Raw genomic sequence first — 15,071 nt, 5'->3', positions numbered from 1 at the left:
CGCAGTTGCACCTCTCTGGCAGGCTAAGGTAGGACAGGGGTGGCGGTGCTGGCCGGCAGCCAGTTGTGCTGACAGATTGCTCCAGCAGAGGAGCAGGCCCTTCGGCCCATCTCTTCCGTGCGCAGCTGTTATTCTCTGCGCTCTGCAGGAGCATGAGACATCGGAGTGAATGAATGACGCTCATTTACAACCACCATTCGACGAATCGCTATCCAAATGAGATCGAAGTTCGTACAGATGTAGAGGCAGGAAAGTACCGTTGCCTGTCTTGTGCCGCCAAGGCAATGTGCAATCCAATTCAGGACCTAGCGCTGAATGCCTCATCAAGCGATAGAACCTCCTTGATAATGTGGGACCTTTGCAAAGGCCTGGCTCGACTGCCGGTCGACAGCGTCCAGCGCCTCTCGCTCATGACCATTGCTGTTCGCGTCCTCGATAAAATTTGTCAGATCGGTTTCTCAGCGCAGCATCTAGTGCCGGCGGTCTGACAAGTTTCTGAGATCCCTTCCGAAGTAAGGGGAGAAAAGGAGCTGTGATCCCATCGGCCGGCGGGCTTGCCTAAGCTGAGGTGGTCTTAAATAGCTAGGCTGGAGCGGGTGCGATCTCTTCACTGGTAGGCAGAAGGTAGAGTAAACGCGAAGAAAGGGGAAGCAGAGATGCGGCAGCCGTCAGGACCAGCGCAGTGGCGGCCTGGGCAGCGAGAGGTCTGTGTCTGTTGGGGGTGGGGGGGGGTGCGGTAGGAGCACTGATTGTGTGGTGGCTAGTGATGTGAGCAGCAAGCAGCGGAGTGGCCAGTGGATGGTGAGGAGGACGGGTGAGAGAGGAGAGGTGAAAATGGGAGGGGAGAGTGTAGGATGTGAGTGAAGGGGCGAAGGCAGAGGAGTGTAAGAAAGGAGGAGCAGCGTGGGAGCAAGCTGAGAGTGGCTGCATGCCGCTTAAGTGCGGAGAGGAGCGGTGCACTGGTGCCTACGGCCATACTAGCCTGAAAACGCCCGATCTCGTCTGATCTCGGAAGCTAAGCAGGCTCAGGCCTGGTTAGTACTTGGATGGGAGACCGCCTGGGAATACCAGGTGCCGTAGGCTTTTGATCCTTTGCCCAATTGCCCCACCAGGAGGTACTGTCTTTTTCTTTTTTCTCTCTCTCCATCTCACTCATACACGCTGCGCTCTCCGTTTGCCACTCAGCCTGCAAACGCAAGCACTCTGCTGTCAAGGCAAAAGAATCTGCTTTTGCTGGGCTGCCGGCTGCGCTGAGCAGCATGCTTCATCAACTGGCCCTGACAGCCGCGCTTCGGCAGTGTGCTTCTGCCGGCTCTCACTCTCAGAGAGGCAGGCAGGCAAGCAGATGCAAGGGCACAAGCTTGCTTGCGCTGTGTCCTGCGCTTGCGTACAGCACCCATTCTCAGCTTCGGCTCTGCCTTTGCCACCTGAGCCGCCATCACCAAAGGCGGCAGCTGCTTCCCGCGACCAAGGTGGTGGATTCGATCGCCATACTGGGTCTGAGCATGACTCTGTAGAAGTTGCGTCCTTTGGTCTCGCTACTTTTGGCGCAGTTGCACCTCTCTGGCAGGCTAATGTAGGACAGGGGTGGCGGTGCTGGCCGGCAGCCAGTTGTGCTGACAGATTGCTCCAGCAGAGGAGCAGGCCCTTCGGCCCATCTCTTCCGTGCGCAGCTGTTATTCTCTGCGCTCTGCAGGAGCATGAGACATCGGAGTGAATGAATGACGCTCATTTACACCCACCATTCGACGAATCGCTATCCAAATGAGATCTAAGCTCGTACAGATGTAGAGGCAGGAAAGTACCGTTGCCTGTCTTGTGCCGCCAAGGCAATGTGCAATCCAATTCAGGACCTAGCGCTGAATGCCTCATCAAGCGATAGAACCTCCTTGATAATGTGGGACCTTTGCAAAGGCCTGGCTCGACTGCCGGTCGACAGCGTCCAGCGCCTCTCGCTCATGACCATTGCTGTTCGCGTCCTCGATAAAATTTGTCAGATCGGTTTCTCAGCGCAGCATCTAGTGCCGGCGGTCTGACAAGTTTCTGAGATCCCTTCCGAAGTAAGGGGAGAAAAGGAGCTGTGATCCCATCGGCCGGCGGGCTTGCCTAAGCTGAGGTGGTCTTAAATAGCTAGGCTGGAGCGGGTGCGATCTCTTCACTGGTAGGCAGAAGGTAGAGTAAAAGCGAAGAAAGAGGAAACAGAGCTGCGGCGCCCGTCAGGGCCAGCGCAGTGGGGCCCTGGGCAGCGAGTGGTCTCTGTCTGTGGGGGGGGGGGTGCGGTAGGAGCACTGATTGTGAGGTGGCTAGTGATGTGAGCAGCAAGCAGCGGAGTGGCCAGTGGATGGTGAGGAGGACGGGTGAGAGAGGAGAGGTGAAAATGGGAGGGGAGAGTGTAGGATGTGAGTGAAGGGGCGAAGGCAGAGGAGTGTAAGAAAGGAGGAGCAGCGTGGGAGCAAGCTGAGAGTGGCTGCATGCCGCTTAAGTGCGGAGAGGAGCGGTGCACTGGTGCCTACGGCCATACTAGCCTGAAAACGCCCGATCTCGTCTGATCTCGGAAGCTAAGCAGGCTCAGGCCTGGTTAGTACTTGGATGGGAGACCGCCTGGGAATACCAGGTGCCGTAGGCTTTTGCTCCTCTGCCCAACTGCCCCAGCAGGAGGTGCTGTCTTTTTCATTTTTTCTCTCTCCCTCTCACTCATACACTCTGCGCTCTCCGTTTGCCACTCAGCCTGCAAACGCAAGCACTCTGCTGTCAAGGCACAAGAATCTGCTTTTGCTCGGCTGCCGGCTGCGCTTAGCAGCATGCTTCATCACCTGGCCCTGACAGCCGCGCTTCGGCAGCGAGCTGCTGCCGGCGCTCACTCTCAGCCAGTCAGGCAGCCAGACGCAAGGCCACCCAAGCTTGCTTGCGCTGTGTCCTGCGCTTGCGTACAGCGCCCATTCTCAGCTTCGGCTCTGCCTTTGCCACCTGAGCAGGCATCACCAAAGGCGGCAGCTGCTTCCCGCGGCTAAGCCGGCTGGCCCTGTGCGGCACAAGCTGCTCTCAAGAGCTTGTCATGGCTGAGTCGGACCAGCCGGTTCATGTGCAGGCCGCCGGACTGGCAATAGGTAGCCGCGCCCCACCCAGGCGAGGACGGTTAGCTCAGTTGGTCAGAGCGTGGTGCTAATAACGCCAAGGTCGTGGGTTCGATCCCCATACTGTCCACGCATTCCCTTCAGCCGGCCTGGGGTCTGTGCATAACTCTGTAGAAGCTGCTTCCGTCGTCCACTATCCTTTGGTCCAGCCACTTTTGGCGCAGTTGCACTTCTCTGGCAGGGGTGGCTGTGCTCGCCGGCAGGCAGTTGCGCTGACAGTGTGAGCAGGCCCCTCGGCCCATCTAGTCCGTGCGCAGCTGTTATCCTCTCCGCCCTGCAGGAGCATGAGACATGGGACTGAATGAATGAGGCACTTTTGCACCCAGCTTGAGACGGTTAATTATCCCACCCTCTCTATTTGAAGCCGTTGCTGATCAAGAACCCATCAACGTTCGCCTGAAACGTACCCACCGACATTGTATCGCTAGGCGTCCGTGGCAAACAATTTCACATATCCACCAGCCTCCCTTAACGAACTACTCCTCAACTTTGTTCCAAAGAGACGTCTGACTGAGGCTGTGGCCTCAGCTGCTGCACATGACTGCCGTAGGAAACATCCTCAGCACATCCCTCCTATCTCGGCCTTTCAATATTTGATAGATTTCAATCAGATCGAATCTCGTACAGACGCAGAGCCGCGAAACTGCCAATGCCTGTCTTGTGCCGCCAAGGCGATGTGAAATCCAATTTAGGACCTGGCGCTGAATGCCTCATAAAGCGAAGGAACCTCCTTGAATAGGTGGGACTTTTGCAAAGGCCTGGCTTGACTGCCGGTCGGCAGCGTCCAGCGCCTCTCGCTCATGACCATTCCTGTTCGCCTCCTCGATTAAATTTGTCAGATCGATTTCTCACCGCAGCATCTCGTGCCGGCGGTCTGACAAGTTTCTGAGATCCCTTCCGAAGTAAGGGGAGAAAAGGAGCTGTGATCCCATCGGCCGGCGGGCTTGCCTAAGCTGAGGTGGTCTTAAATAGCTAGGCTGGAGCGGGTGCGATCTCTTCACTGGTAGGCAGAAGGTAGAGTAAACGCGAAGAAAGGGGAAGCAGAGATGCGGCAGCCGTCAGGACCAGCGCAGTGGCGGCCTGGGCAGCGAGAGGTCTGTGTCTGTGGGGTGGGGCGGGGGGGCTGGGAGTGGGGTAGGAGCACTGATTGTGTGGTGGCTAGTGATGTGAGCAGCAAGCAGCGGAGTGGCCAGTGAATGGTGAGGAGGACGGGTGAGAGAGGAGAGGTGAAAATGGAGGGGAGAGTGTAGGATGTGAGTGAAGGGGCGAAGGCAGAGGAGTGTAAGAAAGGAGGAGCAGCGTGGGAGCAAGCTGAGAGTGGCTGCATGCCGCTTAAGTGCGGAGAGGAGCGGGGCACTGGTGCCTACGGCCATACTAGCCTGAAAACGCCCGATCTCGTCTGATCTCGGAAGCTAAGCAGGCTCAGGCCTGGTTAGTACTTGGATGGGAGACCGCCTGGGAATACCAGGTGCCGTAGGCTTTTGATCCTTTGCCCAATTGCCCCACCAGGAGGTACTGTCTTTTTCTTTTTTCTCTCTCTCCATCTCACTCATACACGCTGCGCTCTCCGTTTGCCACTCAGCCTGCAAACGCAAGCACTCTGCTGTCAAGGCAAAAGAATCTGCTTTTGCTGGGCTGCCGGCTGCGCTGAGCAGCATGCTTCATCACCTGGCCCTGACAGCCGCGCTTCGGCAGTGTGCTTCTGCCGGCTCTCACTCTCAGACAGGCAGGCAGGCAAGCAGATGCAAGGGCACAAGCTTGCTTGCGCTGTGTCCTGCGCTTGCGTACAGCGCCCATTCTCAGCTTCGGCTCTGCCTTTGCCACCTGAGCCGCCATCACCAACGGCGGCAGCTGCTTCCCGCGACCAAGGTGGTGGATTCGATCGCCATACTGGGTCTGAGCATGACTCTGTAGAAGTTGCGTCCTTTGGTCTCGCTACTTTTGGCGCAGTTGCACCACTCTGGCAGGCTAATGTAGGACAGGGGTGGCGGTGCTGGCCGGCAGCCAGTTGTGCTGACAGATTGCTCCAGCAGAGGAGCAGGCCCTTCGGCCCATCTCTTCCGTGCGCAGCTGTTATTCTCTGCGCTCTGCAGGAGCATGAGACATCGGAGTGAATGAATGACGCTCATTTACACCCACCATTCGACGAATCGCTATCCAAATGAGATCGAAGCTCGTACAGATGTAGAGGCAGGAAAGTACCGTTGCCTGTCTTGTGCCGCCAAGGCGATGTGAAATCCAATTTAGGACCTGGCGCTGAATGCCTCATAAAGCGAAGGAACCTCCTTGAATAGGTGGGACCTTTGCAAAGGCCTGGCTCGACTGCCGGTCGACAGCGTCCAGCGCCTCTCGCTCATGACCATTGCTGTTCGCGTCCTCGATAAAATTTGTCAGATCGGTTTCTCAGCGCAGCATCTAGTGCCGGCGGTCTGACAAGTTTCTGAGATCCCTTCCGAAGTAAGGGGAGAAAAGGAGCTGTGATCCCATCGGCCGGCGGGCTTGCCGAAGCTGAGGTGGTCTTAAATAGCTAGGCTGGAGCGGGTGCGATCTCTTCACTGGTAGGCAGAAGGTAGAGTAAAAGCGAAGAAAGAGGAAACAGAGCTGCGGCGGCCGTCAGGGCCAGCGCAGTGGGGGCCTGGGCAGCGAGTGGTCTCTGTCTGTGGGGTGGGGGGTGCGGAAGGAGCACTGATTGTGGGGTGGCTAGTGATGTGAGCAGCAAGCAGCGGAGTGGCCAGTGAATGGTGAGGAGGACGGGTGAGAGAGGAGAGGTGAAAATGGGAGGGGAGAGTGTAGGGTGTGAGTGAAGGGGCGAAGGCAGAGGAGTGTAAGAAAGGAGGAGCAGCGTGGGAGCAAGCTGAGAGTGGCTGCATGCCGCTTAAGTGCGGAGAGGAGCGGTGCACTGGTGCCTACGGCCATACTAGCCTGAAAACGCCCGATCTCGTCTGATCTCGGAAGCTAAGCAGGCTCAGGCCTGGTTAGTACTTGGATGGGAGACCGCCTGGGAATACCAGGTGCCGTAGGCTTTTGCTCCTCTGCCCAACTGCCCCAGCAGGAGGTGCTGTCTTTTTCATTTTTTCTCTCTCCCTCTCACTCATACACTCTGCGCTCTCCGTTTGCCAGTCAGCCTGCAAACGCAAGCACTCTGCTGTCAAGGCACAAGAATCTGCTTTTGCTCGGCTGCCGGCTGCGCTTGGCAGCATGCTTCATCACCTGGCCCTGACAGCCGCGCTTCGGCAGCGAGCTGCTGCCGGCGCTCACTCTCAGCCAGTCAGGCAGCCAGACGCAAGGGCACCCAAGCTTGCTTGCGCTGTGTCCTGCGCTTGCGTACAGCGCCCATTCTCAGCTTCGGCTCTGCCTTTGCCACCTGAGCAGGCATCACCAAAGACGGCAGCTGCTTCCCGCGGCTAAGCCGGATGGCCCTGTGCGGCACAAGCTGCTCTCAAGAGCTTGTCATGGCTGAGTCGGACCAGCCGGTTCATCTGCAGGCCGCCGGACTGGCAATAGGTAGCCGCGCCCCACCCAGGCGAGGACGGTTAGCTCAGTTGGTCAGAGCGTGGTGCTAATAACGCCAAGGTCGTGGGTTCGATCCCCATACTGTCCACGCATTCCCTTTAGCCGGCCCGGGGTCTGTGCATGACTCTGTAGAAGCTGCTTCCGTCGTCCACTATCCTTTGGTCCAGCCACTTTTGGCGCAGTTGCACTTCTCTGGCAGGGGTGGCTGTGCTCGCCGGCAGGCAGTTGCGCTGACAGTGTGAGCAGGCCCCTCGGCCCATCTGGTCCGTGCGCAGCTGTTATTCTCTCCGCCCTGCAGGAGCATGAGACATGGGACTGAATGAATGAGGCACTTTTGCACCCACCTTCAGACGGTTAATTATCCCACCCTCTCTATTTGAAGCCGTTGCTGATCAAGAACCCATCAACGTTCGCCTGAAACGTACCCACCGACATTGTATCGCTAGGCGTCCGTGGCAAACAATTTCACATATCCACCAGCCTCCCTTAACGAACTACTCCTCAACTTTGTTCCAAAGAGACGTCTGACTGAGGCTGTGGCCTCAGCTGCTGCACATGACTGCCGTAGGAAACATCCTCAGCACATCCCTCCTATCTCGGCCTTTCAATATTTGATAGATTTCAATCAGATCGAATCTCGTACAGACGCAGAGCCGCGAAACTGCCAATGCCTGTCTTGTGCCGCCAAGGCGATGTGAAATCCAATTTAGGACCTGGCGCTGAATGCCTCATAAAGCGAAGGAACCTCCTTGAATAGGTGGGACTTTTGCAAAGGCCTGGCTTGACTGCCGGTCGGCAGCGTCCAGCGCCTCTCGCTCATGACCATTCCTGTTCGCCTCCTCGATTAAATTTGTCAGATCGATTTCTCACCGCAGCATCTAGTGCCGGCGGTCTGACAAGTTTCTAAGTTCCCTTCCGAAGTAAGGGGAGAAAAGGTGCTGTGATCCCATCGGCCGGCGGGCTTGCCGAAGCTGAGGTGGTCTTAAATAGCTAGGCTGGAGCGGGTGCGATCTCTTCACTGGTAGGCAGAAGGTAGAGTAAACGCGAAGAAAGGGGAAGCAGAGATGCGGCAGCCGTCAGGACCAGCGCAGTGGCGGCCTGAGCAGCGAGAGGTCTGTGTCTGTTGGGGGTGGGGGGGGGGTGCGGTAGGAGCACTGATTGTGTGGTGGCTAGTGATGTGAGCAGCAAGCAGCGGAGTGGCCAGTGGATGGTGAGGAGGACGGGTGAGAGAGGAGAGGTGAAAATGGGAGGGGAGAGTGTAGGATGTGAGTGAAGGGGCGAAGGCAGAGGAGTGTAAGAAAGGAGGAGCAGCGTGGGAGCAAGCTGAGAGTGGCTGCATGCCGCTTAAGTGCGGAGAGGAGCGGTGCACTGGTGCCTACGGCCATACTAGCCTGAAAACGCCCGATCTCGTCTGATCTCGGAAGCTAAGCAGGCTCAGGCCTGGTTAGTACTTGGATGGGAGACCGCCTGGGAATACCAGGTGCCGTAGGCTTTTGATCCTTTGCCCAATTGCCCCACCAGGAGGTACTGTCTTTTTCTTTTTTCTCTCTCTCCATCTCACTCCTACACGCTGCGCTCTCCGTTTGCCACTCAGACTGCAAACGCAAGCACTCTGCTGTCAAGGCAAAAGAATCTGCTTTTGCTGGGCTGCCGGCTGCGCTGAGCAGCATGCTTCATCAACTGGCCCTGACAGCCGCGCTTCGGCAGTGTGCTTCTGCCGGCTCTCACTCTCAGACAGGCAGGCAGGCAAGCAGATGCAAGGGCACAAGCTTGCTTGCGCTGTGTCCTGCGCTTGCGTACAGCACCCATTCTCAGCTTCGGCTCTGCCTTTGCCACCTGAGCCGCCATCACCAAAGGCGGCAGCTGCTTCCCGCGACCAAGGTGGTGGATTCGATCGCCATACTGGGTCTGAGCATGACTCTGTAGAAGTTGCGTCCTTTGGTCTCGCTACTTTTGGCGCAGTTGCACCTCTCTGGCAGGCTAATGTAGGACAGGGGTGGCGGTGCTGGCCGGCAGCCAGTTGTGCTGACAGATTGCTCCAGCAGAGGAGCAGGCCCTTCGGCCCATCTCTTCCGTGCGCAGCTGTTATTCTCTGCGCTCTGCAGGAGCATGAGACATCGGAGTGAATGAATGACGCTCATTTACACCCACCATTCGACGAATCGCTATCCAAATGAGATCGAAGCTCGTACAGATGTAGAGGCAGGAAAGTACCGTTGCCTGTCTTGTGCCGCCAAGGCAATGTGCAATCCAATTCAGGACCTAGCGCTGAATGCCTCATCAAGCGATAGAACCTCCTTGATAATGTGGGACCTTTGCAAAGGCCTGGCTCGACTGCCGGTCGACAGCGTCCAGCGCCTCTCGCTCATGACCATTGCTGTTCGCGTCCTCGATAAAATTTGTCAGATCGGTTTCTCAGCGCAGCATCTAGTGCCGGCGGTCTGACAAGTTTCTGAGATCCCTTCCGAAGTAAGGGGAGAAAAGGAGCTGTGATCCCATCGGCCGGCGGGCTTGCCTAAGCTGAGGTGGTCTTAAATAGCTAGGCTGGAGCGGGTGCGATCTCTTCACTGGTAGGCAGAAGGTAGAGTAAAAGCGAAGAAAGAGGAAACAGAGCTGCGGCGCCCGTCAGGGCCAGCGCAGTGGGGCCCTGGGCAGCGAGTGGTCTCTGTCTGTGGGGGGGGGGGGGTGCGGTAGGAGCACTGATTGTGAGGTGGCTAGTGATGTGAGCAGCAAGCAGCGGAGTGGCCAGTGGATGGTGAGGAGGACGGGTGAGAGAGGAGAGGTGAAAATGGGAGGGGAGAGTGTAGGATATGAGTGAAGGGGCGAAGGCAGAGGAGTGTAAGAAAGGAGGAGCAGCGTGGGAGCAAGCTGAGAGTGGCTGCATGCCGCTTAAGTGCGGAGAGGAGCGGTGCACTGGTGCCTACGGCCATACTAGCCTGAAAACGCCCGATCTCGTCTGATCTCGGAAGCTAAGCAGGCTCAGGCCTGGTTAGTACTTGGATGGGAGACCGCCTGGGAATACCAGGTGCCGTAGGCTTTTGCTCCTCTGCCCAACTGCCCCAGCAGGAGGTGCTGTCTTTTTCATTTTTTCTCTCTCCCTCTCACTCATACACTCTGCGCTCTCCGTTTGCCACTCAGCCTGCAAACGCAAGCACTCTGCTGTCAAGGCACAAGAATCTGCTTTTGCTCGGCTGCCGGCTGCGCTTAGCAGCATGCTTCATCACCTGGCCCTGACAGCCGCGCTTCGGCAGCGAGCTGCTGCCGGCGCTCACTCTCAGCCAGTCAGGCAGCCAGACGCAAGGGCACCCAAGCTTGCTTGCGCTGTGTCCAACGCTTGCGTACAGCGCCCATTCTCAGCTTCGGCTCTGCCTTTGCCACCTGAGCAGGCATCACCAAAGGCGGCAGCTGCTTCCCGCGGCTAAGCCGGCTGGCCCTGTGCGGCACAAGCTGCTCTCAAGAGCTTGTCATGGCTGAGTCGGACCAGCCGGTTCATGTGCAGGCCGCCGGACTGGCAATAGGTAGCCGCGCCCCACCCAGGCGAGGACGGTTAGCTCAGTTGGTCAGAGCGTGGTGCTAATAACGCCAAGGTCGTGGGTTCGATCCCCATACTGTCCACGCATTCCCTTCAGCCGGCCTGGGGTCTGTGCATAACTCTGTAGAAGCTGCTTCCGTCGTCCACTATCCTTTGGTCCAGCCACTTTTGGCGCAGTTGCACTTCTCTGGCAGGGGTGGCTGTGCTCGCCGGCAGGCAGTTGCGCTGACAGTGTGAGCAGGCCCCTCGGCCCATCTAGTCCGTGCGCAGCTGTTATCCTCTCCGCCCTGCAGGAGCATGAGACATGGGACTGAATGAATGAGGCACTTTTGCACCCACCTTGAGACGGTTAATTATCCCACCCTCTCTATTTGAAGCCGTTGCTGATCAAGAACCCATCAACGTTCGCCTGAAACGTACCCACCGACATTGTATCGCTAGGCGTCCGTGGCAAACAATTTCACATATCCACCAGCCTCCCTTAACGAACTACTCCTCAACTTTGTTCCAAAGAGACGTCTGACTGAGGCTGTGGCCTCAGCTGCTGCACATGACTGCCGTAGGAAACATCCTCAGCACATCCCTCCTATCTCGGCCTTTCAATATTTGATAGATTTCAATCAGATCGAATCTCGTACAGACGCAGAGCCGCGAAACTGCCAATGCCTGTCTTGTGCCGCCAAGGCGATGTGAAATCCAATTTAGGACCTGGCGCTGAATGCCTCATAAAGCGAAGGAACCTCCTTGAATAGGTGGGACTTTTGCAAAGGCCTGGCTTGACTGCCGGTCGGCAGCGTCCAGCGCCTCTCGCTCATGACCATTCCTGTTCGCCTCCTCGATTAAATTTGTCAGATCGATTTCTCACCGCAGCATCTCGTGCCGGCGGTCTGACAAGTTTCTGAGATCCCTTCCGAAGTAAGGGGAGAAAAGGAGCTGTGATCCCATCGGCCGGCGGGCTTGCCTAAGCTGAGGTGGTCTTAAATAGCTAGGCTGGAGCGGGTGCGATCTCTTCACTGGTAGGCAGAAGGTAGAGTAAACGCGAAGAAAGGGGAAGCAGAGATGCGGCAGCCGTCAGGACCAGCGCAGTGGCGGCCTGGGCAGCGAGAGGTCTGTGTCTGTGGGGTGGGGCGGGGGGGGCTGGGAGTGGGGTAGGAGCACTGATTGTGTGGTGGCTAGTGATGTGAGCAGCAAGCAGCGGAGTGGCCAGTGAATGGTGAGGAGGACGGGTGAGAGAGGAGAGGTGAAAATGGAGGGGAGAGTGTAGGATGTGAGTGAAGGGGCGAAGGCAGAGGAGTGTAAGAAAGGAGGAGCAGCGTGGGAGCAAGCTGAGAGTGGCTGCATGCCGCTTAAGTGCGGAGAGGAGCGGGGCACTGGTGCCTACGGCCATACTAGCATGAAAACGCCCGATCTCGTCTGATCTCGGAAGCTAAGCAGGCTCAGGCCTGGTTAGTACTTGGATGGGAGACCGCCTGGGAATACCAGGTGCCGTAGGCTTTTGATCCTTTGCCCAATTGCCCCACCAGGAGGTACTGTCTTTTTCTTTTTTCTCTCTCTCCATCTCACTCATACACGCTGCGCTCTCCGTTTGCCACTCAGCCTGCAAACGCAAGCACTCTGCTGTCAAGGCAAAAGAATCTGCTTTTGCTGGGCTGCCGGCTGCGCTGAGCAGCATGCTTCATCACCTGGCCCTGACAGCCGCGCTTCGGCAGTGTGCTTCTGCCGGCTCTCACTCTCAGACAGGCAGGCAGGCAAGCAGATGCAAGGGCACAAGCTTGCTTGCGCTGTGTCCTGCGCTTGCGTACAGCGCCCATTCTCAGCTTCGGCTCTGCCTTTGCCACCTGAGCCGCCATCACCAACGGCGGCAGCTGCTTCCCGCGACCAAGGTGGTGGATTCGATCGCCATACTGGGTCTGAGCATGACTCTGTAGAAGTTGCGTCCTTTGGTCTCGCTACTTTTGGCGCAGTTGCACCACTCTGGCAGGCTAATGTAGGACAGGGGTGGCGGTGCTGGCCGGCAGCCAGTTGTGCTGACAGATTGCTCCAGCAGAGGAGCAGGCCCTTCGGCCCATCTCTTCCGTGCGCAGCTGTTATTCTCTGCGCTCTGCAGGAGCATGAGACATCGGAGTGAATGAATGACGCTCATTTACACCCACCATTCGACGAATCGCTATCCAAATGAGATCGAAGCTCGTACAGATGTAGAGGCAGGAAAGTACCGTTGCCTGTCTTGTGCCGCCAAGGCGATGTGAAATCCAATTTAGGACCTGGCGCTGAATGCCTCATAAAGCGAAGGAACCTCCTTGAATAGGTGGGACCTTTGCAAAGGCCTGGCTCGACTGCCGGTCGACAGCGTCCAGCGCCTCTCGCTCATGACCATTGCCGTTCGCGTCCTCGATAAAATTTGTCAGATCGGTTTCTCAGCGCAGCATCTAGTGCCGGCGGTCTGACAAGTTTCTGAGATCCCTTCCGAAGTAAGGGGAGAAAAGGAGCTGTGATCCCATCGGCCGGCGGGCTTGCCGAAGCTGAGGTGGTCTTAAATAGCTAGGCTGGAGCGGGTGCGATCTCTTCACTGGTAGGCAGAAGGTAGAGTAAAAGCGAAGAAAGAGGAAACAGAGCTGCGGCGGCCGTCAGGGCCAGCGCAGTGGGGGCCTGGGCAGCGAGTGGTCTCTGTCTGTGGGGTGGGGGGTGCGGAAGGAGCACTGATTGTGGGGTGGCTAGTGATGTGAGCAGCAAGCAGCGGAGTGGCCAGTGAATGGTGAGGAGGACGGGTGAGAGAGGAGAGGTGAAAATGGGAGGGGAGAGTGTAGGGTGTGAGTGAAGGGGCGAAGGCAGAGGAGTGTAAGAAAGGAGGAGCAGCGTGGGAGCAAGCTGAGAGTGGCTGCATGCCGCTTAAGTGCGGAGAGGAGCGGTGCACTGGTGCCTACGGCCATACTAGCCTGAAAACGCCCGATCTCGTCTGATCTCGGAAGCTAAGCAGGCTCAGGCCTGGTTAGTACTTGGATGGGAGACCGCCTGGGAATACCAGGTGCCGTAGGCTTTTGCTCCTCTGCCCAACTGCCCCAGCAGGAGGTGCTGTCTTTTTCATTTTTTCTCTCTCCCTCTCACTCATACACTCTGCGCTCTCCGTTTGCCAGTCAGCCTGCAAACGCAAGCACTCTGCTGTCAAGGCACAAGAATCTGCTTTTGCTCGGCTGCCGGCTGCGCTTGGCAGCATGCTTCATCACCTGGCCCTGACAGCCGCGCTTCGGCAGCGAGCTGCTGCCGGCGCTCACTCTCAGCCAGTCAGGCAGCCAGACGCAAGGGCACCCAAGCTTGCTTGCGCTGTGTCCTGCGCTTGCGTACAGCGCCCATTCTCAGCTTCGGCTCTGCCTTTGCCACCTGAGCAGGCATCACCAAAGACGGCAGCTGCTTCCCGCGGCTAAGCCGGATGGCCCTGTGCGGCACAAGCTGCTCTCAAGAGCTTGTCATGGCTGAGTCGGACCAGCCGGTTCATCTGCAGGCCGCCGGACTGGCAATAGGTAGCCGCGCCCCACCCAGGCGAGGACGGTTAGCTCAGTTGGTCAGAGCGTGGTGCTAATAACGCCAAGGTCGTGGGTTCGATCCCCATACTGTCCACGCATTCCCTTTAGCCGGCCCGGGGTCTGTGCATGACTCTGTAGAAGCTGCTTCCGTCGTCCACTATCCTTTGGTCCAGCCACTTTTGGCGCAGTTGCACTTCTCTGGCAGGGGTGGCTGTGCTGGCCGGCAGGCAGTTGCGCTGACCGTGTGAGCAGGCCCTTCGGCCCATCTAGTCCGTGCGCAGCTGTTATTCTCTCCGCCCTGCAGGAGCATGAGACATGGGACTGAATGAATGAGGCACTTTTGCACCCACCTTGAGACGGTTAATTATCCCACCCTCTCTATTTGAAGCCGTTGCTGATCAAGAACCCATCAACGTTCGCCTGAAACGTACCCACCGACATTGTATCGCTAGGCGTCCGTGGCAAACAATTTCACATATCCACCAGCCTCCCTTAACGAACTTCTCCTCAACTTTGTTCCAAAGAGACGTCTGACTGAGGCTGTGGCCTCAGCTGCTGCACATGACTGCCGTAGGAAACATCCTCAGCACATCCATCCTATCTCGGCCTTTCAATATTTGATAGATTTCAATCAGATCGAATCTCGTGCAGACGCAGAGCCGCGAAACTGCCAATGCCTGTCTTGTGCCGCCAAGGCGATGTGAAATCCAGTTTAGGACCTGGCGCTGAATGCCTCATCAAGCGACGGAACCTCCTTGAATAGGTGGGACTTTTGCAAAGGCCTGGCTCGACTGCCGGTCGGCAGCGTCCAGCGCCTCTCGCTCATGACCATTCCTGTTCGCCTCCTCGATTAAATTTGTCAGATCGGTTTCTCACCGCAGCATCTAGTGCCGGCGGTCTGACAAGTTTCTGAGTTCCCTTCCGAAGTAAGGGGAGAAAAGGAGCTGTGATCCCATCGGCCGGCGGGCTTGCCGAAGCTGAGGTGGTCTTAAATAGCTAGGCTGGAGCGGGTGCGATCTCTTCACTGGTAGGCAGAAGGTAGAGTAAACAAGAAGAAAGGGGAAGCAGAGATGCGGCGGCCGTCAGGACCAGCGCAGTGGCGACCTGGGCAGCGAGAGGTCTGTGTCTGTTGGGGGTGGGGGGGGGGTGCGGTAGGAGCACTGATTGTGTGGTGGCTAGTGATGTGAGCAGGAAGCAGCGGAGTGGCCAGTGAATGGTGAGGAGGACGGGTGAGAGAGGAGAGGTGAAAGTGGGAGGGGAGAGTGTAGGGTGTGAGTGAAGGGGCGAAGGCAGAGGAGTGTAAGAAAGGAGGAGCAGCGTGGGAGCAAGCTGAGAGTGGCTGCATGCCGCTTAAGTGCGGAGAGGAGCGGT

The 15,071-nt window shown here is 57.4% G+C and overlaps 12 non-coding genes across 12 annotated transcripts; all 12 read left to right on the top strand.

Annotated features, from left to right (window-relative positions):
- The first annotated feature begins 964 nt into the window (after positions 1 to 964).
- Positions 965 to 1,083, top strand: LOC140193522 (5S ribosomal RNA). The gene has a single exon (XR_011884891.1). It is a non-coding gene; the product is annotated as a 5S ribosomal RNA (ribosomal RNA).
- Positions 1,084 to 2,507: 1,424 nt separating this feature from the next.
- LOC140193520 (5S ribosomal RNA) lies at positions 2,508 to 2,626 on the top strand. Its single transcript, XR_011884889.1, has one exon. It is a non-coding gene; the product is annotated as a 5S ribosomal RNA (ribosomal RNA).
- Positions 2,627 to 3,130: 504 nt separating this feature from the next.
- Positions 3,131 to 3,204, top strand: trnai-aau (transfer RNA isoleucine (anticodon AAU)). Its single transcript has one exon. It is a non-coding gene; the product is annotated as a tRNA-Ile (tRNA).
- Positions 3,205 to 4,495: 1,291 nt separating this feature from the next.
- LOC140193519 (5S ribosomal RNA) lies at positions 4,496 to 4,614 on the top strand. The gene has a single exon (XR_011884888.1). It is a non-coding gene; the product is annotated as a 5S ribosomal RNA (ribosomal RNA).
- A 1,424-nt stretch (positions 4,615 to 6,038) lies between these two features.
- On the top strand, positions 6,039 to 6,157 carry LOC140193518 (5S ribosomal RNA). Its single transcript, XR_011884887.1, has one exon. It is a non-coding gene; the product is annotated as a 5S ribosomal RNA (ribosomal RNA).
- Positions 6,158 to 6,661: 504 nt separating this feature from the next.
- On the top strand, positions 6,662 to 6,735 carry trnai-aau (transfer RNA isoleucine (anticodon AAU)). Its single transcript has one exon. It is a non-coding gene; the product is annotated as a tRNA-Ile (tRNA).
- A 1,285-nt stretch (positions 6,736 to 8,020) lies between these two features.
- LOC140193517 (5S ribosomal RNA) lies at positions 8,021 to 8,139 on the top strand. Its single transcript, XR_011884886.1, has one exon. It is a non-coding gene; the product is annotated as a 5S ribosomal RNA (ribosomal RNA).
- A 1,426-nt stretch (positions 8,140 to 9,565) lies between these two features.
- On the top strand, positions 9,566 to 9,684 carry LOC140193516 (5S ribosomal RNA). Its single transcript, XR_011884885.1, has one exon. It is a non-coding gene; the product is annotated as a 5S ribosomal RNA (ribosomal RNA).
- Positions 9,685 to 10,188: 504 nt separating this feature from the next.
- On the top strand, positions 10,189 to 10,262 carry trnai-aau (transfer RNA isoleucine (anticodon AAU)). The gene has a single exon. It is a non-coding gene; the product is annotated as a tRNA-Ile (tRNA).
- Positions 10,263 to 11,554: 1,292 nt separating this feature from the next.
- On the top strand, positions 11,555 to 11,673 carry LOC140193482 (5S ribosomal RNA). Its single transcript, XR_011884851.1, has one exon. It is a non-coding gene; the product is annotated as a 5S ribosomal RNA (ribosomal RNA).
- A 1,424-nt stretch (positions 11,674 to 13,097) lies between these two features.
- Positions 13,098 to 13,216, top strand: LOC140193514 (5S ribosomal RNA). The gene has a single exon (XR_011884884.1). It is a non-coding gene; the product is annotated as a 5S ribosomal RNA (ribosomal RNA).
- A 504-nt stretch (positions 13,217 to 13,720) lies between these two features.
- Positions 13,721 to 13,794, top strand: trnai-aau (transfer RNA isoleucine (anticodon AAU)). The gene has a single exon. It is a non-coding gene; the product is annotated as a tRNA-Ile (tRNA).
- The last annotated feature ends 1,277 nt before the right edge of the window (positions 13,795 to 15,071 follow it).

This window comes from Mobula birostris, unplaced genomic scaffold, assembly GCF_030028105.1.
Source record: "Mobula birostris isolate sMobBir1 unplaced genomic scaffold, sMobBir1.hap1 scaffold_614, whole genome shotgun sequence".
Taxonomy (NCBI): domain Eukaryota; kingdom Metazoa; phylum Chordata; class Chondrichthyes; order Myliobatiformes; family Myliobatidae; genus Mobula; species Mobula birostris.
This window is presented reverse-complemented; position numbering and strand designations above follow the sequence as displayed.